At 40.7% G+C, this 24551-nt stretch overlaps 1 protein-coding gene across 6 annotated transcripts in view; it reads right to left on the bottom strand.

The window, feature by feature from the left end:
* The window catches only part of CALD1 (caldesmon 1), a 181419-nt gene that overhangs the window by 100808 nt on the left and 56060 nt on the right, over positions 1-24551 (bottom strand). For all 6 annotated transcript variants that reach the window (XR_012380346.1, XR_012380348.1, XR_012380349.1 and 3 more), the window contains exon 2: positions 16178-16271. The gene's annotated coding sequence lies outside the window, so the exon portion shown is untranslated. The remainder of the gene's footprint in view (positions 1-16177; positions 16272-24551) is intronic.

Genomic DNA, 24551 nt, shown 5'->3' with positions numbered 1-24551 from the left:
ACATACTCCCCTACGTGTGTCTTTTCAATACGGGCTCCCAAATACTAGATTTTCTTAAGACAGGGCACGATCTATGCTGATGTAATTAAGTAATAAGTCAGTGTTACAGATTCCAAATCAGTTAACACGCAGCCCTTCCTTTTGGTAATGACACCACAAAATCCAGTCAAGGGCAGGAGAACGTTGTAAGCAGATAGCTTTCTAATCCACCACTCAATTATTGGGGGGAGAAGCCAGGGAGAAAGCTAAGTCTACCTTTATTTATTTATTTATTTTTAAAGATTTTATTTATTTGTTTGACAGAGAGAGACACAGCAAGAGAGGGAACACAAGCAGGGGGAGTGGGAGAGGGAGAAGCAGGCTTCCCGCTGAGCAGGGAGCCCGATGCGGGGCTCGATCCCAGGACCCTGGGATCATGACCTGAGCCGAAGGCAGACGCTTAAAGACTGAGCCACCCAGATGCCCCCTAAGTCTACCTTTAAATCTACCTTTAAATCATCACAAACTGAATAGTGAATGGGTTGGGGAAAGTCCTTGGATCTTCAGGCAATGCTACTGCTCATCTTGGAATGCATCAAGAATAAAATCTATTGTGTCAGGGACACTGGATAAGTTAATGCAGGTTCCAGAAGTCTCTAGCATTTATTGAATATGTACAATGTGTTGGGTTATTTTTTCTTACCTTTTTTTTTTTTTAAATTAATGGGTATTATTTCTTAGAGTAGTTTCAAGTTTAAAGACAAAATGAACAGAAAGTCCAGAGTTCCCATATACTCCCTTTCCCCACCCTGCTCAGTCTCCTGCATGTTTGTACTGAATTGTGTAATCCCCCCCAAAATATATTGAAGACCTAACCCCTCAGAATGTAAACTTATTTGGGAAGAGTGCCTTTGTATATGTAAGTCAAGTTAGATAAGTTTATTAGAGTGGGCTCTAATCTAATATTGCTGGTGTTCTCATAAAAAAGGGTAAATTTGGACAAAGGAGCAGACATACACAAAGAGAAGATAATGTGAAGACAGGGAGAATGCCATGTCCAGGTGGAGGGCAAGGAGCACCCGAGGGAGCAGAGCTGGGAGAGAGAGATGGAACAGCTTAGGGACAGGGAGCCCTGCTGACACCTTGATTTCGGATTTCTAGCTTCCAGAACTGTGAGACAATGCTTATGTCGTCCTAAGCCCCTCCGTTTGTGGTACTTTGTTATGGCAGCCCTGGAAAATTAATACAGCCTAATTAACATCTTGCAGCACTGCGGAACATTTGTTACAACTGATGAACCAATACTGATACATTATTATTAACTAAAATCCATAGATTACATTAGGTTTCACACTTGATGTTGTATCATGTATCAACCATTATAGTATCAGAATAGTTTCCCTGCCCTAAACAGGCTCTGTTCTCCATGTAGTCACTGTTCCCTCCCTCCCCTCTCCCAACCCTTGGCAATCACTGATCCCTTTACTGTTTCTATAATAACTTTGCCTTTTCCAAAATGTCATATAGTTGAAATCATACAGTATATAGCCTTTTCAGACTGACTTTTTACACTTAGCAATATGCATTTAAGTATCCTCCATGTCTTTTTGTGGCTTGATAGTGCTGCTGAGCCATTTAAATATATGTCAAATTATTTTATCTACATAATAAACCTGTAAAGTAGCTATTAAAATCCCCATTCTACAGAATTTCGAAGTGTGTGCTCTTAGCCACTTATAATATTCTTGGACTAATCCACTATTTTCTTCTAGGAATTGTTTTCCCTTTCAGGAAATAAGTGAGAGTGCCCCGGGAAAGTTCTGAGAAGACTACTGTCAATGATCTCTGGTCTAATTCATCGGAGCATATAAACTTAGGTAAGAGGTGATCTTAAAAATTACCCATGCCTCTTCAATTGTACACCCATTTGGTTTAAATAATAGAATTATCATGTCTCAGAGATCTCAATTAAATTAAACCTTGCAAATATTAATTAAGCCTCTATTATTTTATTGTTACTTCTTTTTAATACTCACAAACCAGGATGCTCAGATTCTGGACAGCATCACGGCATACTTTTCTTTGTGACATTAAAGTTTCTTCTCTTGCATTGCACCTTCCTTATTATACACCTTCCTCTTCTGACCACTATAACCTCATCCCCAAGATAATTATTTCTCTTTTATTGCAAGGAAGCCTAATCTTTCAACACTCATAACCATTATTAGACATATCCTTTATGACGAGTCACCATTATTTAACCACTGCAAATTTTACGGTCCAACTCATTCAGTGAAACCCCACAAAAAAAAATTTATACCATCAATATGCAATAAGCATTTACTGAGCATTTACTGTGGTGCCAAGTTCTGTCACACGCCCTGGGGATATGACAGTGAACGAGACTGAAAAGGTCCCTGTCCTCTTGGAACTTATATTTCAGACTTTCTTGCTTCTTTAAACTTCTACCAGGTCTATCACACCCATCTTCAATTTTGAATCACAACTATCATCTGTTTTCTGGTTTTTGTTCTCAAGATTCAGGGCTTGACAGTCAGGAACCATGTTTTGTCTGCCTCAAAGGTTTGCGTGAATTTCAGCTGTGTGCTCACTGTGGCTCAGTGATGCTTCTCTTCATCCTACATGTGCTGGGTGATTCCTGGGTGTCACGTATCCCAACAGATTCCTCACCTCTGCCCTTCAAATGATCTTCACTCACTTCAATCCTTCAATTGTCTTTCCCCACAAACCCTTGGTAAACAGTGACCTGGACTCACACTTAGGAATCTGAAATGAGGTGCTTGGACTAGGTAAGGGCCAAGGTTTCATCCTATTCCATATAATACTATGGTTCCATGCCTGCTCTCCCATCCATTGAAGTCGGATGCATCAAACATGATATGTCCATGTTCCCTCCTTTCCAGGTGTAAATGGTATCTAAGTACAATCTCTTCTAATTTTCTAATTTAGAAAGCATTAACCTTCCTTTCAAGCACATTGTCCCATGACATCCTAGATAAAACTATTTTATTGCTTCTGAACCACATCATTCAATTTTCTTTCTCTGCACTTTTAATTCATACATCACATCCATCTGGAATGGGCTCCCCTTTTCAATATCCATATTCTATTTAGTCAAGAATTCCTGGCTCAGATTTCACTTTTTCATAATGGCTTTCCTGAGGACTCTAGCTTAGAAGTGATTATCTCTCTCCTCGAACATCTATCATTTATTTTGGTAATTGATAAATGTACTGTTTTGCCACAGCTTAACTGTTCTAACTAGTATTTAAATATTTTATTGATATCATATTTTCTGTATATTTTCATGCTTTAGGCCACTTATGAATAGATAACCATTGCTTAAAAACTCTCTTCACTATCGGGACATAGTAGGCACTCAGGAATTATAGCTGATTTGAACCATTAGATTTTTATTCTAGATTTTACCATTCTGAATATGGAAAATCTAACTCAAGCTGATTCATCTCTATATTTTATTGACTGATCAGTGTGTACAAAGTGAATTAAAGACTTTGGTAATAGACTATATATGAATCTCAAAAGTTATATAAACCCACATTTGCAGTAGTTACACAGTAAATCTGGCAGTGTTTTCTTTCTGACTGTAGAAAATGAACTTTTGTTCTTCTTAAAAAAATTCAATTTATCAACCTGCTTTGCTCTTTTCTGAACAGAATGGTTCATTTGGGACTCAAAAACCAAATAAACACATGGATTGTAACATACAGTTTAGACTTAACTTTAGCTCAACCTTCACCATCTTGCTCCAAAAATCTGTGCTACTTAAGAAAAAAAAAATACATGCAATCACCAAGGAACATTTGTCAAGACCAGCAACACAGAAATAAGAATGAATGGGATCAACCTGAGGAAGTCTACCTTCTCAGTTGTTTCTGTTCTCTGGTCAGTGGAATCCAGAACACGAAGCCACACTAAGAGCAGACTAACAGGTTATGGCCTGTATTTTTTTTTTCCATTCCTGCTCGGTCTTTTATCATTATCTTTTCTTTATTTGTATTTCTCCATTTGCAAAACACTGACAGACTTAACATGACTAAAATCAATGTCTTTGTGGCTTCTCTTCACCTTAGCAAGAGTGGGCAGTTTGGGCATTTTAGATTTATGAAGTCATGGTGTTTATGTACACTGACTCCAACACTTGGGAAGACAACACATTTAGGGACTTCAGGTCGCATCTTAGAGTGTTATCACAAACACTACTGCTCCATTTGGAGCACTTCAGATCTCTAGGGCAATCATTGTTTGATGCTCAGGTAGGAAAAGTCGGTTCACCTCCATTTAAAGAAAGGAGACTGAGACGTGTACAACTTTGGCACCAGGTCCTGAACCACAGCCCATCAGTGGAAAACCACCACTGTCATTTAGAATGATCTCTACACCATTCTGAGAAGAGTGAGGAGAAGTGAAAACGTGGAACACAATTACTTCTGTGCCCTTTTCCCCCAGAGTTTAAAATACTTCTCCTTGGCAAACTCAAAGAAAATACACTGAAAGACATAGGTTAATACTAAATCAGAACAGGCATGGGGCCACTTCTGCTCTTGGCCTCTAGAGAGAAGTAAAAGGCATAGGGGTGAACGCTGAGGCAAAGATGGAACTTCTCTACCAACCTGTGTCTGTGTGAGGACCAGAGATGCATAGCTTGGCCAGAAGAAATGTACAAATGTGTTTTCTAACTGTATGCCTGATAACAGAAGCTAATTCTGCTGTAAAAGGGTGGGGTCCTTGCCCCAACAGAACTATCCAACAATAGGAAGGGATGCTGAGAAAGTGTGAACCCCTATTATTGAAGAGTCAGGTAGAGGTGAAATGGCCAGCTATTTAGGGCTGTAGTGAAAGATAGTTTTAAAGATATATGTAGATTTATATGTCAACAAGATAGCTGGCTAAGGCTCTGGATCTAGGTGGTGGTGGTGGTGGTGGTTGTTTTTAGTTGGGGAGGGGAGAAAGGGAGAAGGAGAGAATCTTAAGCAGGACACATATCCAGCAATCTCACAACCCTGGGATCATGACCTGAGCCAAAATTAAGACCCAGCTATCTCGTTGACCCAGGGTATTAGCACAGTGAGACAGTTTGGATGGCAGGCTATATACCCAGTTACATTGAGGAAGACAATTCAAAGTTATGCACTAGAGCTGCTTTGCTACTGGTAACAGGTTTGTACATGAAGGACATGCTATTATTAATTGGGGACTAATCATTCCCTAGTGAAATTTTCAATTCTATTCATCATGATCCGCAAATACATTTATTGTGTTCTAGAATTATGAAGGAAGTTAGAAGCTATCTTCTAGGAGTTTATAATCTTAGATGAAAAGCTTTGAAACCAAACCAAGGGACATATTCATGATATCCCTTGGACATAATAAAAGTTAAACATATAAATCTACACAGAAGTCAAATAATAAATTGAAAAGTGCCTAGACTGCTTCCTCTTTCCTTTCACATGAATCATGTAAGTGGTAGTTGTAGTCTGGAGAGTTCTGGACTTTTTTTCACATAAGAAATGACTCACAGTATAGGTTTAAGACTAGCATAAGACTACAAGGTCCCTGAACCACTTACTCACTGACATGGGTTTGTACGGATACCCATATTCTATTTCTATTGGAGCACTTAGTCTATGGCTTGTATTTGAATTTCTAGGTATATCTATCTTTCCTAGAAGATGGTAATCTCCTTGAGGTTATTACTCATTTTTGTGATCCTTCAAAGTAGTATTTCAGGGGCCGATCAAACAGTCCCTTAACTGACTATTTTTTCTCACAGTCAGCAAAGTTGAATACTTGTTGAATTGGAATGGATTCCAGGGCATTTCTTTCACTGCACTTAACTGGTAAACAGAGGAACTTGGCTGAGGCATTTTCAAAAGGCCAAGCATGTCTCCAGGCCAGCTTTTAGTACTACCTTGGGGGTTGTGGTGGTTCACTATGGAGCTCTATTTTATGTTGCGATTTGTAGCTGTGGTTGTTTTCCTCTAGTGGAAAAGAATCTTGTCTTAGAAAGACATTCTGGTTTCAGGAGGAGGAATATTAGGTATTTGTAACTGAGGGAATAGGCTAGTTCTGGGACGTTCAAAGAGAAAGAAGGACAAAGAAGACATATGATGAATAAGAAAAGAAGAGAATCAGGGTTGGGCTGAAACTCTCTAAATTGCCAAGGCCTTTGGAGACTCCTTGCCACTCCTCCATCATAATTAGAAAATACTGACATTCAGAGCCGATTTAAATGCTTCCATCAGTCTAAAAAAAAAAAAAAGTGTTGCCTGATTTTGCTCTCTAACCATGCTCAGTAATTAGAAACATAAGGCACTGTTCTGGATGTTTGCTTGGGAACCCACCCCTCCCAAGCCTGGTGTCATTACCCATTGGCTATAGGACTTTTATCTTTTCTCACCATCTCTCTCAGGAGCCCCAGCCCAGGTCACAGGAAGAGTGTGAGGTTGCCACGGGCATTCCTGGAAAAACCTGGAGACCTCCGGCGCCACCTCAAATCCTAAAACGCACGGAAGAGACTCATTTTGCCTGCCTGCTTCCTTGCTGGAGCTCCATAAATCTGCGCTGCATTTGGAAAGCAGTAGTTCAAATATGGTAAGATAGGTATGCAAACCAAAAGGGTCAAAGGGACGACCTGGGTGACAACCAGCTTGAAAGGACATCCTTGTTTGTTTCGGAGAGCAAGAAAGCTGTTCTGACAGCTGATTCTAGGGTTCCTCACCCTCTTGCTGGAAAACCTGTGCTTTGCAAAATGCAGGAGGAGAACACAATCTAGGAAGCAGCAGCAGCGGGTTTTTACTTCTGACAAAATCCACAAAGAAAACAGAGAAATACTTGTAATCAAGGACTTCAACTCAACAGGCACCTCCCTTGTCCAATTAGAACATGTGGCAACCACCTGCTAAGCATCTTGCAAAAATGATACCTTCTTGTTTTTCTACTTGATCTAAAGTCTCTTTGGAGAACATGTGCATTTCCCAGTTTTTCACACTCAAACAATGCTGTCCATACTAGGTATAAAGATGACTAAGCAATTTTGTCTTAAGTAACAAAGCAAGTCCTGCCGATTTTGGAATAATTAAGTTTCTGCCATCTAATATAAATAGCTCCAAGAACTACATGCAGCCTACCAAAAGTCTGTATTACAAGTAGTCAACACTGTGGTCAGCTGGCAGACAGCTCAACCTAGTAAAGCAGAATTGTTCAGAATTCAGAGTAGTATTTTTCTTTTCTCCCATTATTTTCTCTACATCCAACTTTGTTTCTTCGGGAATGTTTTCAACTATACAAAGCAAGAAATTGTTGTGGAATTGCACCTCCGGTAAACGAATGAGCGTTTCTCTTGAGAGCTTCTGGAACACACAAGTCATTCCCATTTCAGCCCTGTCTATGCAGACAGCCAAAGCAAAATGGAGCAAGTGAATCTACTTTGTTCCCACTCAAGCTGAAGTGTTCCTATCTTGCCTGACCATAAGAAAGGTCTACAGTGACCACCAGACAAATGAATATGCACATTAAACTGTATGTCCATTGGGCACTGAAAAGATCTTCTTTCTCACCACAGATCCTTGTACTGCCTTTACCAGGTAGCTTGGTGGGCCAGAATTTATTGCTAATCAGGCTGAAGTCATGGATTAATACCACCAGGAATGAGTTAACTGTTTAAGAGAGAAAAAAAAATCTTAAACTATTGCCATGTGCTATGACATTGATCTTGGCCAGCTATAATGGCAGATGTGGCTCAACAACTTCAACTTGAGAAAACAGAGATGGTTAGACTAACCCATTCCACCATGGCCTTCAATAGAGTATGGTCAAATGAGTGTGAGTGTGTCATCACACAAAAGGTCTCTGCATATTCAACTGCATTACAAGCCCTATTGTCTTCTTCACTGTGATTTAAATTCATACATAATCAAAAGTGGTTAAGGCTCTGCAACCATCATCACAATGAAAACTTCAGGAAAAACATTCAACAAGTATTGTGAAGTAATATTCGTGTACTAGCCACCTTGCTTGGTGTGGCAAATAAGTTGTGAACACGACTACTCTGCCCTTGCTGGGCTTTATAGTCTGATGGTAGAGATAGGCAATAAATAAATAAAATACAAATTGGGATAAGGGTTAGAAAGGAAAAACATACTGCTCCGAGAGAGCGACAAGAGTGACCTAATGCTTTTCTTTGGACTAAAATAGGACATAGGCAGTAACAGCTTTTTCAAACTGGAATGATATTAATACACATGCAGACATGCATTCATAAAGAGAACATGAGTTTCTAAGACCAGAGTTTATACTCATTAAACAAATACATATATACAGACATCTGTTTTGTGCCAGACACTCTTCCGGGTGCTGATGAATCAAACTTTTCTCTACTTGTCTCTCCTGAAGAAGTGGGTGAGGACTAAAGTAGCTAGTCAGGTTTGAAGGATGCTGAACTATCTCACCCCTTCTTTCCCACCTCAGGTCCTGTGTAAGTAATATAAAAATAACGATAAATCAGATGCTGTCCGCCACAATTTATAGAGACACAGAGAATCCACTTAAGATATCAACTTCACGTGGCTAAAGTAGGAGGCGTGGATGAGGGCATCTTTCTGGAAACCATCCAGCTCAGTGACCTTCTGACAAGAAAAGCACATTTCCCACCCACCATTAAGCCAAAATTTGCTGACTGAAACAAAGCTGGTCCACTTTGTTTTTTCAAACTTTGGTTCATGATTCCAAGAAATGAACAGTCCATAATAAATTTACCCCAGTGGCAGAACATCTCACAACCAGCTTTTCCCCTTTGAATACCACAAACAGACCTTTTATTTGTTGACACACAGCCCCTGGACATTCAGGAAAACAAGATGTGCTCTTGCTGCTTTTTAAGTTAAATGCATTTAAGTCAGGGTCTCAGCCGAATTTCAAAAACAGATGTTACATAGCAGAAAGGCTGAATTGACCCCAGCAATGACAGGCTATTTTCACTTGAACTTGAATATTCTTTGTTAGCAGGAAGAGCAATCAAAGATGCCTTCAACTGGAAACAGGAGCAACATAGGTTTACGACTGTCTCCATTCAGTGATGGCCTATGGGTCTGGGAAGCTGTTGGCCATGTGGGACTCCTGGTTTGGGGAATAACCTGGTGAGGGATGACGACTGGGAGGTTTACATGCCTTGGTTTTGAGGGGGCTAGTGAGGAAGAATGATCTGCCTCCCACACGCCACCACCCTGCGTCTCTGGAACCCCCCAGAGGCCCTCCATGAAATGGCTTCACTGCACCCATCACAGGACTCCTCTCCCAACCCCACCCTCAACGTGAAAACACAACTCACAGCCCAGGCCACACTCCTTAGTCCTGCAATAATGTAGCCCTTGTTTCTGCCTCTGGGCCTTTGTCTCTGCTTTCTCCCTCTCATTACCTGAAGTGCCCTCCACTTGGAGGAGAATGGATGCACCCCTAAGAGCATTCAAATTCAAAAACAAAAACAAAAAAAAAAGAAACCCACCCTTGCTGGGCAAGAGAAGCATATACACACAGGTCAATGTGGGGCTCAGGTTGCCAGTCTGACCCCTGATTATAGGGCCATTCATTAATGGCTGATCAAGCTAGGCACTGTGAGGAGATGCAAGAGTAAACCCACAAAAGAACCCATACAAGCTTACAGTCCACATGGAGAAGTTTATTTACTTAGCCTATGGTTATATGGCACCTACTCAGTACCAAGCATGGTTCTGAGAACTTTGTAAGTATCAATTTAAATCTTCATAACAATCCGTATTGTCTCCATTTTACAGATAAAAAGGCCCAGAGGTGAGTCATGTCTCCAAGGTCACAGAGCTAGGAAATGATAGAGCTGGCATTTATCTCCAGGCAGCCTGGCCCCAGAGTTTGTGCTTTTAATCACAGAACAATGTGACATCTCAAAAGACTTGGAAGTGGATAATACAAGGTAGACTGTGGCAAGAACCCTGATGATGAAATGACTGTGTGATTGCCTGGAAGGATCTATGCTCCTGTAAAAATGCCCTTTAGTAGGAGCTGTTTCCTGGCCAAAGGATTTGGCCTACTCCATGTTAGGGTAAGCTCATACGTGATGCTTATTAGTGAAGTAAAAATGAATCTCCTGTGCTTTTTTTTTTAAAAAGATTTTATTTATTTAACAGAGAGAGAGAGAGCACAAGCAAGGGGAGGGCAGAGGGAGAAGCAGGCTCCCCGCTGAACGGGGAGCCTGATGTGGAACTTGATCCCAAGACCCTGGGATCATGACCTGAGCTGAGGACAGACGCCCAACCAACGGAGCCACCCAGGTGCCCCTGAAATCTCCTGTTTATGTTCATTTGTGTTTTGGAAAACTGACTTATTATTTCACTTACGTGGGGTTTACTTTAGAAAATAGACTGAATTCATTCTAAAGTTTTAAAAAATAAAATAGAGTACTTCACACTTTGGCTATTTCTTTGCTTTTTAAAATTTAATTAGCTTTAAACGTGAGGATCAATCATCTAATTTTATCTGTTTGTGTCGGTCTCCGGGCAGAGCCACATTTGTAGGATGTGAAGATTATTTGGGAGGCCTTCTTTAAGAAAGAGAATACAGTATTAAATGTAAAAAAACATTGGCAGAAGGGTTGTGGCAGAGACTTATCCAAGGGAGGGGCCCTACAGTTTCAGCTCCATTGGTTTCATGGCAAATCAACTTTGGATTTCTCACCTTAGGGTCTTTTGAGCATTCCATAAAAATGTCACAGTACCCTTACTTTGCTTTTAATTTTCAATTGCTTTGAAACTACAGTTATGTCCCCCTTTAAAAAATGTTTCCTGAAAACCAGAATTTAGGAAACAAATAATACTGGGCGCAATTATGCATCATTCTTCAAAGCACTTTGCAGCAAAGAATTACAGATATAGCTAGTGCATTGCTATGTTTTGCCTATAAACCACATAATTAAGCATGACAGGTGGACAAGAGTGCAGAGAAACTTAAAATATTATGACTCTTTGCTAAGATGAGGCCAATGAAAAACAAATAAAAGTATTGGAAATCATAATTTACATCAATGAACGCATTATTGGGTTCACTAAATTTTCCATTGCATTGAATAAAGAAATAGTCCATTTTATAGGAGAGAATGAAGGAACACTAGAATTGCTAATGTAGCCCAGACCTAACATAGCATCTGAGATGGAGAGGGTCCAGTTTGATATACTGTAGAAACAGCAAATTCATGAGTAACTGAATATATGTGTTTGAGGAACAAGAAAGGGGACAGATGGTGCTAATGGTGGTCACAAGCCTCCCCCTTAAACCCCAACTTATAACTCCATCTTTTATTTCCAAACCATTAGCCAGCATTCTGAAGGAGGCAGTTAGAAATATCCCCAGAGTCTCTCATTACGACAGATGTCTTTATGTTTATACACACCGGTATAAGTCTGCGATGGAATCATATTCACAATCATGGGTATAATATACTTATGGAAGGAATTCTTTGAAGAACTTGGAGAAAATGTTTTTAGAAGAGTTCCTTCCTTCAGTCTCACCCTGTGTGTATATTCTCTCCCCCCTCTGCATCCTCTGGGTGTGATAAACACACTTTCCCCAGACTGAGGATGACCCATTCCATGATATATCCTTTCTAGTCATTAAATAACAGGACCCAATATTAATGTTGGCCTTCTCCATCCCTTTATAAGAAAGTGTTTTCAGCCAAAGATATTAAACTAGTCAACTGCTCCTTTCTCCTGTCAGAGAAACAGCCAGCATCCTGAAATCACAGCTCATTTGTACCACATTGGCGTGAATATTCAGACTCCATTTGTCTCCAGCTCTTAAACGCTGCTGTTAGAGTGAATGATAGACATTTTGTTTTGAATTAGCAAAAAGGAGGAGGAAAAAAAAAGGCCCAAGTAATAATTTTGGCCTAAAATATCTGTGTCAGGGAATGCAGCTCTGCCTTTTCCTTAGTAAAAGTCGATTAAAAAAAAAATCTAGATTTAATTTGGCATTAAGGTGGACCTGGATGTAGAGAATGGTAGGAAGGAAACTGTTTCAGATGTCCCCACTCTGACTGAGTGCTTGTTCTACGTAAATCCTCTTGGAGTATGGCTGCACGTAGCGCAAGATGTCCACAACCGCATTTTGTTAAACATTCCAAAGCAGAGTTCAGAAGCAGCTGGATCTATGTCCCTGGAATATATAAATCCACTCATAGTTAAAGCCTCAGGTAAGACTTTTGATCATTTTGGTTGAAATCTATTAAATAGCACAATCATTCTTTTTCTCTTTACTCATACCCATTGGAACAAAAATCTGGAAAGGAGTTCTAGAAGAGACTTTCTTCTAGAAAGTGCTCTTGGCACCACTGTCTATGTTTCTCCCTGCCCTCTGTGGCCTTCATCTTGGCTTGTCCACCCTGGCACAACTCCCTCTGCAAGAGCTGTGCTAGGCAGGAATGTGTGCTTCCACAGAGGCACCTCTTAAAGCCAGCTGCAATTCCCTGGCCTCGAAACTGCCATCACTCGGCCAAAGTCACAAAATCCGCATAGGGCGATGCTGGAATGTCCTCCTACCCCACCTAACATGAAGGGTTCCAGAACATTGAGATGACCATGGGACTGTGTTCCTTTTGCCCTTTCAGTCCCTCACCAAACTTGGGCTCATTGCTCATCTTCTTCCTTATACCTCATGACAAGGACCTACGCGGAGACTCCTAAAGGTGAGACTCTTGGGGAAGGACTGGATTCCAGACATTCTCACATATGAGGCTGGTTCTAGAGCCACGACCAGAATTCTACAGAAAAGATTCTTAGTTTTAAGAAAGACCCCCTCAGATCCTGTGATAACAAGCTTGGGCACACTTGAACTAAACAAGAGACTGAGCACTTTATTAAAGGTGTCCAGGGAGACTCGTTCTGCAAAACTCACGAAAAGAGGAAGAAAAAAAGAAACTTCTCTTTCCACTCCATCTGGAGCTTCAACCGACTCCAAAAATATTGGCCCACAGTGGTTATAAAATCTCCCATTTATGCTGTTCTTAAACAAGGGCAAAGCCTTACCACTCAAAGCACTTCTTTTACATGCTCATAGGAAAATCATCTCTCTCTCCAAACCTTGTAGCTGACTGAAATTAATGAAACACAGTCGGGAGGCACCTATGCTGGCCACTGGCCACCATTCATTTGGAACACCCCATCTAGGCCATTCATGGATTATAGAGCTATTTTCTCTTAACTACAAAATTTCTCTTTTCTCATGTTACATAAATAACAATTTGAGTAAAAATCCCTGACTTCAGGTGTCACTGATATCCTGGGTAGCTGATATCCTGGGTAGCTGCATAAAAACTGGCATCTTTTTCTGGCTACTCAAAGAACACCAAGAGGGAAGTGTAGAAGTGGGTACATAGAAAGCTGGTATCTCATAGTTCATTAAAGAACATGGGTGGGGTTTGCAGAGAAGGAGGAGGTTTCCAGACCTCAGACAGTCTCTTCCACTGATCATCAGACAATTCAAGGAAAGATCAAAGTTCTGCTAAAGAAAGATAACTAAGAGAGGAGAGAAAAAGAAAAAAATTGCAAGGGGAGAACTTGAAGAAAGGTAATACTTCAGAAAATAAACAAAATGAATAAATATCTTTCCTCCTTTTGTTTGTATCACAGAAAGCAGGAAAACTAGTACTGGGATAAACACAGTCCCATGAGAAATGACATTTGCTGGTGGGGCCTAGAGAGAAGATTGTTATGGCCATCATGGCCCATGGCCTCTCCACGCTCCACCAGCCCCCATTCTGGCCTGGCTGTGAAACTCAAAAATATTGCCAAAGCCTCCTTGAGAGCACAGGTAGAGGAGTGGGGAAAACCAGCAGGGATCAATGGACTAAGGAAGGAGTTCAATGTGAAAGTAGTCCACTCCCTTCCACTGAGCTCTTTACTGGCTGTCTAGACAAGATGGTCTATGCCCCTGACCCCGAGAAGGATCTACTTTCTGTCTCTCTTGATATTGAGGAATCTAATCCCAGGCTCCCCTATTGTCCAGTCTGATCAGCTCTGATTGGTTGATGAAAAGAATGGCCACAAAGGAAGGAGTTGATGTGTGAGACCCCCTTGGCAGAAACTTGGGGAGTCAAACATATGCTCATGGGTACAATTAGCTAGAGGGTGGCAAAGTTGGGGAGGGCAAGCCCCACAGGAGTGGTTTGGGGCATAGACCCAAAGGAGGGGACAGAAGAAGAAATAAAATAGATCCAAATAAATGAAGAGAGAGAAATAGATAGACATACATTAGTTAATATATATGTTCTTACAACCCCTCATTAGAAGTAGCATGTGGATTTCTTTTTCATGGGAGGGTTCTTCTGTTATTTACCAAGAAAATCTTCTGCGTACAATTTCTGGTGGCATTTTGGAAACACCCCTTCTCTATCTCCACACAATCTCTCTGGATGACTTCATCAATTCTCATGGTTCTAGTTCCTAAGTAGAGGTTATGACTGAGAACATCTCTGTCTCTAGCTCTCACCTGAGCTTCAGACTGGCATAGGCCCTTGAAATCCCACAAGTTCTCACGTCAGTAAATCCAAATCTAAGTTCATCGTCCTTCCCTCCTGGAACAGCACTCTCATGGAAGAGTGATAGGATCTGGGGCAGGCTCATGCTATTTACTGTCTCCTACCTTTTTGAGAAGAGAGGTAAGTCTCCTGGGGTCAGCTAATCATATTTTTCTTCCAGCCCCTCTCCAGTCTTATTTCCACTTATTGTGGTAGAGGGCAGCAAATGAGGAGAAAGGACCACTAATAATCATCATTTGGAGATAGTCTTAAAGCAAATAAATTGTAGGTTCAGAGGCTACATCTAATCATCTATGTATTCATTCATTCAATAAATATTATTAAATTTCTTACTATATAAAACTTCCCTATGGCTGTGAGACATGTAAAAGGCACACTCTTCAATTTCTAAACTAACACCATGTTATTGGAAAATGAGAGCTGCACACAAAGAACTACAACACACCACAGCATAACCAAATGTTCTGAGAGTGAGGTCCATGCTATGAAAGTTCAGGAAAGAAGAATCAGAAGGAAGTGCATCTTCAATAAACTAAAAATCCGAATATTAGAAACAAACGATAATGGGGTGTTATGGATTGAATTGTGGTGCCCTGAATTCATATGTTCAAGTCCTGACCCCCAGTACTTTAGAATGTAACCGTATGTGAAGATTGAGTTTTTAAAGAAGGGATTAACTTAAAATGAGATGATTAGGGTGAGCCCTAATCTGATATGACTGGTGTCCTTGTCAGAAGGGGAAATGTTGGACGCAGAGAGAGACACAAAACACGTGTGCACACTATAGGATGGCCATGCAAAAACACAGGGAGAAGACAGCCATGTGCCAGCCAAGCAGAGAGGCCTCACGAGAAGCCAACCCTGCTGACATCTTGATCTCAGATTTCTAGGCTCCAGAACTGTGGGGAAATTTTTGTTGTTTAGGCCACCCGGTCTGTGGTATGTTGCTATGGCAACCCAAGCAAACTACTACCTGGGGCAAGGGATATAATCCGGAAACAACAATTGTCTGGGAACCACGCGGAATTCCTGAAAAACTTTCCCTCTTACTGGTGCCAACCTGGGCAACACTGTGAACAAGTGAAATTTCCTTTACTTTCCATATCCTCTCCCTTCTGAAATCCCCTCTTTCTGCTCCCCAGTAGACCTTCCGGCGGTGGAAGTTCTCCTTCCGGCTGAGGAGGGTTCACTGGAAGTAATGGTACTTATTGTTCCTGAAATCACCAGTGTCTGTGCAAAGGTGAGCTTATTCACTGGGGAAGACTGACTAATCATCTCTCCATTCCCTCAAGTCATCAGCATTCTTTGCCGGAAGTGAGGACTTCATTATTATTGATCTGGGACTGTTTTGCTTAAGATGTTATATATGCAGGAAAAAACAAAGCAAAAAATCAAATTACAAAGCAGAAAAAAACAATTCCTTCCAAACTTGATGGACTAATTGGTAAATAAACTATGAGGAGCATAGCAGAAAGCCTGGCTTCCCACAGTGCATCTTTAGGTGCAAGGATTTGAAAAATCAGGCACAGAGAGGCTGTGTAACTGCTAAGAACAGAGCTTCCCCTCCCCCTCCATCACATAAACGCTACTCACAGGTAAGCAATCAGATGTTCACTTCTGAGCCTTCTGGTTGATCACGAATCCTTGTAGAATTTGATTGAAGGATCTTAAAATGTTTTAATGATACCTGGGTATAAAAGGAAGATGGAAACATGATTAAGTGGAATGAATTTTAGTTACTGTAGACTATATGTTTTAAGATATCATTTCTTCCTCAGGTACTATTGTGAGTTAGGACCTTAAAGGGGGAAATAAGTCACCAACGGATGTTGTGCAATTGCACTTTAATATTTTATTTATTTATTTGACAGAGAGAAACAAAGAAAGAGAGGGAACACAAGCAGGGGGAGTGGGGGAGGGAGAAGCAGACTTCCCACTGAGCAGGGAGCCCAATGCGGGGCTCGATCCCAGGACCCTGGAATCATGACCTGAGCGGAAGGCAGACACTTAACAACTGAGCCACCCAGGCGCCCCTGTGCAATTGCATTTTAAAGAAAATGAGCACAATTATTCCAGTGTCAACCCCTAACTTACTCTAAGTAATGGGGTGGAGAAGGTGGTATAGTTAATACAGAACAGGGAGTACTACAAATGCCAATAATCAAAGACAAAGGCTTTAGAACATAGTCAAGGACACCCCCTTCTCCAAGCCCAATCACAATCCTTCCAAGCTTCAGATTCTCAAAGACCATTTGGGCCCTTTGCTTTGTCCAGAGTCTTCTTTTGGTGATGGTCAGGAACTTGACTAATGGGTATAGGAGAGTCTGGAGGATTACAATTATAGAAATGTACTAGTAGATAATCTAGAGTTAAATCTCTTGCACCTGAAACACAGCAATAAATACTAAACATTAGAAAGACCAAAGAAATAACAGCTGTGAAACTAAATCACCATCATACCCTTAAACCTTTCCCAACACAATGCAACAAGGACTTCTAATGAGTATGAGTATGAAATGCAACTTTGCGCTTTTAATGTTTGCCTTTAACCAAGTAGAGAAATGGGTCTCAAGTGGACCTTAAGAATATAGCTTGCTTTCATCCATCCCCAGCCTTTGCCACTAGGCACTGGAAGAAAACAGAAGCTCACAGAGGTGAAGGCACTGGCTTGGAATCTCACTGCTAGAAACTGGACCTGGATTCCTAGATTCTCATTTCAGTTTTCACAGGTAAAAAAACAAAACAAAACAAAAAGCTGCTTAGTATGTTACTTATGGTTTGTATCCATCTGAGGCTATTATGCAAACTAATGATCAGGGAACCTTGAGGTGCTCACAGGTTCGTCAGCAAATCTGGGTGCCATCCCTTTCCTTAATCTGGAGCAGCCAGTCAGGCTATCTGTAGCTCCCCTCCCTCAATCTCTACCACCTCTTCCCACTGGTCCCAAGTGCACACTTTTACTGTTGTACTGTCATACATCTAAAGCTCCTTGCTCAGCATTCTGGGAATGGAGGCCCTCATCTGAAGGATGTTGTCCTTGGAGTGATAAAACATATAATTACACTTCCGGGTTACAAAGCCAGAAGGTGACAAGAGCTCCCAAACCCACTTAAATTTCGTTTCTTCTACTGTGGGTCCAAGTTTGGAGGTCTTTTCTATAAACCTGAGGAGAAGGGGACAATAAAATCGTGAGGCATTTCCTAGGTGGAAAGCTTGCCTAAGCCTGCTTCATAATCCGGTTCCTTACAGCTCCTAGCCCCCTGCTAGCATGCAGGAGGACATCAAGAAATACCTGTTGAATGAATGAATGGAAACCATGGATGAACTTCCCAAAACTGTAGGCCAAATTTTGTGCATATTAACATTCATTAGCTTTCAAGGCAGTCTCTGTTCCACTTTTCTTCCTGCCAAAATAAGAACTGCCTTCTAAATAATTAGCAGAGTACTTAAGGATGGAGTTTAGATGAGACCTGATTACAAAGAGTGCTCCTACAAGTCAATTTACAAACACATATAGATTGAGTGCCCTCTGTGTGCCAGGAACCTACTGGGAATATGACAATGAACAAACAGCCCTGGTACTTGGTCTTATGGTGCTTAGGGTGTATTGAACCCCTAGAATAGGTGTTCTTAGACTGGCTGCACATCAGAATCTTCTGGGGAGGGGCTTTTAAAAATATATGGGATACTCTAGAGAGGTGCCCAGGAATCTGCACCTTAAAAAAAGTTGCCTATATTCGGAATGTGATGTAGATTATAGTACCGTCCCCACAGAGGCCTCTCATCCTTGACCCTCGGGCTTCAACAAAGACATCAGAGACTAGAGGAAAGCAAGAGTTATGTGCCTTGACTGAAATTGAACATACTGAGAGACATTTAAATTGGCAGAGAAAACAGTTCACAGTACCTTCCCCAAACCCTCTGGCAGGATCAGTATGTATATGCCTGGTTTTCCTTTCCCTGCATTCAATTCTCTCACTGTTTTTATTTTTAAATTTAGGAACGAATAAAAGAAAAATAGAGGAAGAAAATGTTACCAGTGGGAAAAATTATTTTTGGTCTATAGTGTCTGGGTCTATGTTCATGAACTATCTTGTTCGTGAGGCAAAGAGAGAAAAGAAAAACTTTCAAGAGGAATGGCAAAGTGACTGCAAAGTGGAGTTTGTCTTCAGATACACTTTCCTTTCTGTTTTCCAAGTTAGAATTGAAGGGCCACAAAACTGATGAAGCTCTTATTCCCTGTTTTAAAATCTTTTTCTACCATTAGTTACTTTGCAACTTCAAATAGATTCCTGAGTGCCTATTATTCACTGGACCCCTTTAAGCTTTTAATTCGGTGCCCAACACATGGATTCTGGCTGACCTGGCTCAAAGGCAGTTACTGAAATTCTCTGTAGGCAAAGCTGAGTCTAGACCGGATGGTAAAGAAGGAAAACACCTGAGATGAAGGAAGAGGGGAAGGGAGAGAGAGCAGTATTGTGTTAGGCAAGTGAGCCTGTCTTCCTCCCACAACCCCCTTCCCAAGCTGTGGCAAACAGCCAGGTGCTATTTATTGCTCCTTTGATTGAACAGTCTGCTCAGGCATGCAGGGCCATTTGGGTTTTATATGAAAGCATTCGCTCTGGGAGAATCAAGGTGTAATAAAAGGAAAGGAGAGGGTGCCTGGATGGCTCAGTTGGTTGAGCGACTGCTTTCGGCTCAGGTCATGATCCTGCAGTCCCAGGATCGAGTCCCGCATTGGGCTCCCTGCTCAGCAGGGAGTCTGCTTCTCCCTCTGACCCTCCTCCCTCTCATGATTTCTCTCTATCATTCTCTCTCTCTCAAATAAATAAATAAAAATCTTTAAAAAAAAAAAAGGAAAGGAGAAATTTCTCTCCTCTCAATCAGATTTCTAGTTCTCCAAGAGTAGTGATTTTCTTAAACACCTCAAAAAATCCCTAGCTAAAGCCAGTCGGTAGCATGAGAAACAGAAACTAGCACCTTCCTAGGTTACCCAAATGAAAAAACATTGCCAGTACAAATTTGCAAAAAGTGATTACAATTCTACCTTAAAATTCCTACCACAAGTATTCACGGAAAGATGCCATTTCCCAAATGGATACTGAAGGGTTGAGTGAAGGGGAGGGTCTTAGATGATAATTATAACAGGTAGTTATTACAAAGGTTAAATTAGGGATCCTTTATAAAAATGAATAACTTTGTATAGCCAACAAGAACCAGGTTTTAATTATTTTAAAATTTTATTTTATGTGGTTGAATTAGGACCCCTTGATTTTAACATTAATATTTATCTTTAAAAATCCTGCATGACTCTTTTGTAATATGCTCTGCTTTCATTACGGACATAATAAATACTATGTATTAAGGGCTCTTAGTGCCAACCTTTGTGCTAAGCACCTGGTACACATCTATCTCATCTGATCTCTATAGCAGCCTAGTGAGGTTCAGTCTTAGCCCTAAGAAGCTCATTGTATTTAAGTCATTTGCCTCAATTCACCCAGATAGTAAGTAGTGAAGAAAGTATTCCAACCCAAGGGCTGACCCAGCCTGAAGGGTGTATTGAAAGGATACATGCCCACAGTCACTTATTCATTGAGTGAGGACTCTGCACGAGGATGGGGCCCACAGCGATGAACAAGGACTGCTTTCCGAGCCTGTGTTCTGGTGGAGTAGAGCCAACACACGTGTTTCTGATCATGAGGAAATAAAACCGCACGTTGCCATAGAGGGCCAGTGGAAGGCCACCGGAGGTTGCATGGTGAAAGATGGTCTCTCCAAAGAGAAGACATCGAGACAAAGATACAGTTCTAGGAAGGAGTAGCCCACGTGAAGATCTAGGGAAAGAGTGTTCTAGGAGGTGCCCTTGAGGATCCTGGCATGAGGTGGAGGCTTTTATAAGATGACTGTGTGCTCTGTGATCATGAAACACTTTCAAGTTACTTGGCCCATATAGGACTCAGGCTTATCTGTCTGTTGGCAGAGTACACAATGCTGAAAGATGTGCCAAACAAGGGGACTTACCAAAAAATGATCCTCAAAGTGCTGCCTTTGCTGGAACTCATGACAGTGGTAGTGGTGCTGGTCACCTAGCCCTACCCACAGAGGAGAGTGCCAGGGACGCACATGGCCACCTTTGTATTCAGCGCCCAGAATGATGGAGGTCCCCTGCACCCCCTCTCACTTGGCAAACTTGATGAGAGCTGCTGTCCGTGGGCTTATGTTAGCTCCTTTCAGTCTTGTGCATTGGAGGATAAGGCAGAATATTTCTTAATAACAGAAGAATGAAAAGCTATAGGACATAATCCTTAGAATGGGAAAGGAATGGTAAGTAGCTATGTCAGTCGTGGTTGGCAGGAAGTCACATAATTTGTGGGGATGGAAATTAAAATATTTAAAAATAGATCTATGGGTTTTAGTCAGAATGAGCCAGTAACAATAAAACATCACTAATTGTCGCTTGTGAATTGTCTCTGTTTTTCATTTATAGTGGAATATGGGAGCCGGGAGTGTTTTAGAAGGGAAGAAATATGTGATCTTAGGGAATTTGGTCACTTAAATAAATACTAATGAGTGAACCAACCTTGACCAAGTCATTTAACCACTTTAAGACCCTCAATTCCTTCATCTGTAACATGAATTTTTTTGAATAGAGATTTAAGATCCCTCCAATTCACATGGTTTGTATATAATTCTATGATCTTCCGAGGGAGAAAAAAATGCCTTGTGCATGTCTCAGTATCTGTGAATGACTTTGTAATGGTTGCGAATAAAACAAGCTCAAATGAGTCACCCCTTTTAGCATCTAACAGGCTGCTCAACTGAAGGGTACTGTGTTGCAGGGACCACTGACCCTCCCATCCCATGCCCCATCATTTCTAAGAGATGAGTGTATTTTATAGCTCCAAGGGAAATGATAATATATTATAAAATAATATCTATCATTTATTGAATACCTACTATGTGCAAAGTACTTGACATCTGTTATCTCATTTAATCTTCAAAAGAAAACTATGAAACTGGTTGTTTTTATTAGCCCCATCTGAAAGCAAGGAAAGATTCAGATTCACTACCACATAGTTAATAAGTAGCAGAGTTGGAATTGCACCCAGATTTGTTTGATTCCAAAGCTCTTCCCATGACTGAACACTTGGAGTAGTCATAGCTGCCAACAACGACACTTCTTTTACTCTTCTGAGATTTATACCAAAGAAAAAATTTTTGGAGGAGGGTCTTAATGAGTCTGTTTAATTCAGATAGACCAACTTATGCATTTGCCGACAAATGAGAAGCTTGTGGCCGTTTAGTACTCATGGAGAACAGCTAGAAACTCTGGGTAAAATTCCAAAAACCAAAAATCTGTTTGAAGGCATCAGAGAGCCGCTGCAGTAACCAAGACTTAAGGGGCCAACATCCTGGAGAGAAAGAAGGCCTGGAAAAATGGCCTCACATTCAGTGATTTCTCCCTCAAGGCATTTGCCGAATCCTTAAGACACAAAAACATAACAGAGAACAAGAAACCAAGCAGGATACTTCTGCACAGCACAGTTTTCAGCAGTTGCACAGAGCTGAGTAGGAAAAACTTCAAGAAGGAGAACCATTTTAGACTGGAGAGAGCTACTCTATTCTAATTGTGGTGGTTTTTACACAGCCATATGTGTTTGTCAAAACTTACGGAACTCTACTAAAAGGAGTAAATATTACTATACGTAAATTATGCTTTGGTTAAAATAATGGAAGGAAGGAAAAAAAAGAAGAAAGTGTCTGGGGATACAATCTCAAGAGGACCCTTGGAGAGTTCACCCACAGAGAGGGGGCAGACTGAAGGTCCATGGAGTGATACAAACTCACCTCAGCCCTAATTCAGCTAAAGTGAACTCCCCAAATCTATCAAACTACCAGAACATAGGTTAACCCCATCTGGAGGAAGGCAACATCATCCAGCACTTCAATTGGGTATGCATATGGAAAAAAAGAAAACTAAGTCTTGACCTCTGTTTAACACCATACCCTCCACCCCACGCCCTCCAAAAATTCCAGATTGAGTGTAGATCTAAATGTGAAAGCTGACACATAAAAGCCTTCAGAAAAAAAGTAAAGGATATGTCCATGTTCTTGAGATAGGAAAAGATTTTGTAAATCACTAACCATAAAGCATTAAAATTGATAAATTTCACTGCATTAAAATTAAGAACCATAAAGAGAGGGAAAAGGCAAGCCAGAGGTTGAAAAAAAATATTAGCAATACATATATTTGACAAAGGACTTATATCCAGAATATATAAAGAATTCCCACAAATCAGTAAGAAAAAGATAGATGACCCAATAGGAAAATGGGTAAAGGTTTGATAGGCACTTCACAAAAGAGGATACTAAACTGGCCAATAAGCATATGAAAAAGTGCTCAATCTCAATCATTAGAAAAATTCAAATTAAAACCACACACCATTAGAATAGCTAAAATTCAAAAGACAGACAATTCAAAGTGTTGGTGAGCAACTGAAACTCTCATGCACTGCTGCGGGAGCGTAAACTGGTACAATCACTTAGGAAAAATATTTTAAATGGAATATTTGTGTATCCTGTGACCAAGATATCTTATTCCTAGGTATGTACACAACAAAAATCCAGGGGTACTTGTGTGGCTCAGTTGGTTAGGCGTCCGACTCTTAATTTCGGCACAGGTCATTATCTTGGGGTCCTGGGATTGAGCCCTGCAATCAGCTCTGCACTCAGTGGGGAGTCTGCTTGAGGATTCTGGCTCCCTCACCCTCTACCCCTCCCTCCACTTGCACAAGCACTCTCACTCTCAGATAAATAAATAAATCTTTTAAAAAATCCATGCATATATTCATCAGAAGACATGAACTAGAACAGAATGCTCATAGTAGCACTTTTTATAATAGCCACAAACAGGAAATCACCTCATTGTCTACCAATGGTAAAGTGGATAAGTTGTGGCAGGCAAACAATGGAATACTGTATAACAATTAGAATGATCTAAGTATTGCTCAGGCAATGAATCTCAGAAGCATAATGTCAAATAACAGAAGTCACACACACACACACACACACACACACACACACACACACACAGGAGGATTCTATTAACATAAAATTAAAAAACAGACAGAACTAATACTTGGTGTTAGAAATCAGAGTAACAGTTATCCTAAGGCAGTGGGGGTAAGGGGAGGAGGTTGACTATAAAAGGGGGCACAAGGGGGGCTTTTCGGGTGCTAGTAATGTTTCTTTTTTTTTTAAGATTTTATTTATTTGAGAGAGAACATGCACACGAGTAGGGGGTGAGGGCAGAAGGAGAGAGAGAGAAGCAGACTCCCCACCAAGCGTGGACCCTGATGCAGGGCCCGATCCAGGACCCTGGGATCACGACCTGAGACGAAAGCAGACCCTTAACCTACTGAGCCACCCAGGCGCCCTGTAATGTTCTGTTTCTTGATCTGGGTGGGGACTATACCATTATGTTCATTTAGTGAAAATTCATCATGCTGTACAATTATGATCTGTACACTTTTCTGTACATTATACATCAATAAAAATTATTTTTATAACATGTGAAGAAAAAAGATGAAGCCTCACTTGGGAAAGATGACAACTAAAGGGAATTTATGAGCTCAAAATATATAAAATCATGAAAGTTCAATATTTCTGTTCATATATTAATACCAGTAGGAAAATAAAATAACAAAAAGACAAACAATGAGAGAAAACAAGAAAGTAATACAAATCAATGTACTCTGTAGGGGGAAAACTGTAGTCGGAAAGGCTGGGATCAATTTGGCCAGTTATTTCTAAATTAAAAGTCAACACTGGATTATTTACCAATGACTTAGTGAACTTCCCATAGATATATTTTGGTTTACTATATCTTAGAAGGGAAAGTTTGAATGTTTTTGCAAGTAGCCCATACCAAAGCAATTCAAATACAGGGGCTACTTATCATCTTAAG

This window comes from Callorhinus ursinus, unplaced genomic scaffold (genome assembly GCF_003265705.2).
Source record: "Callorhinus ursinus isolate GAN/ISIS: 27379988/994484 unplaced genomic scaffold, GSC_fseal_2.0 scaffold12, whole genome shotgun sequence".
Classification (NCBI taxonomy): Eukaryota; Metazoa; Chordata; class Mammalia; order Carnivora; family Otariidae; genus Callorhinus; species Callorhinus ursinus.
The sequence above is the reverse complement of the archived record's forward strand: the minus strand, read 5'-3'. Positions and strand labels throughout refer to the sequence as shown.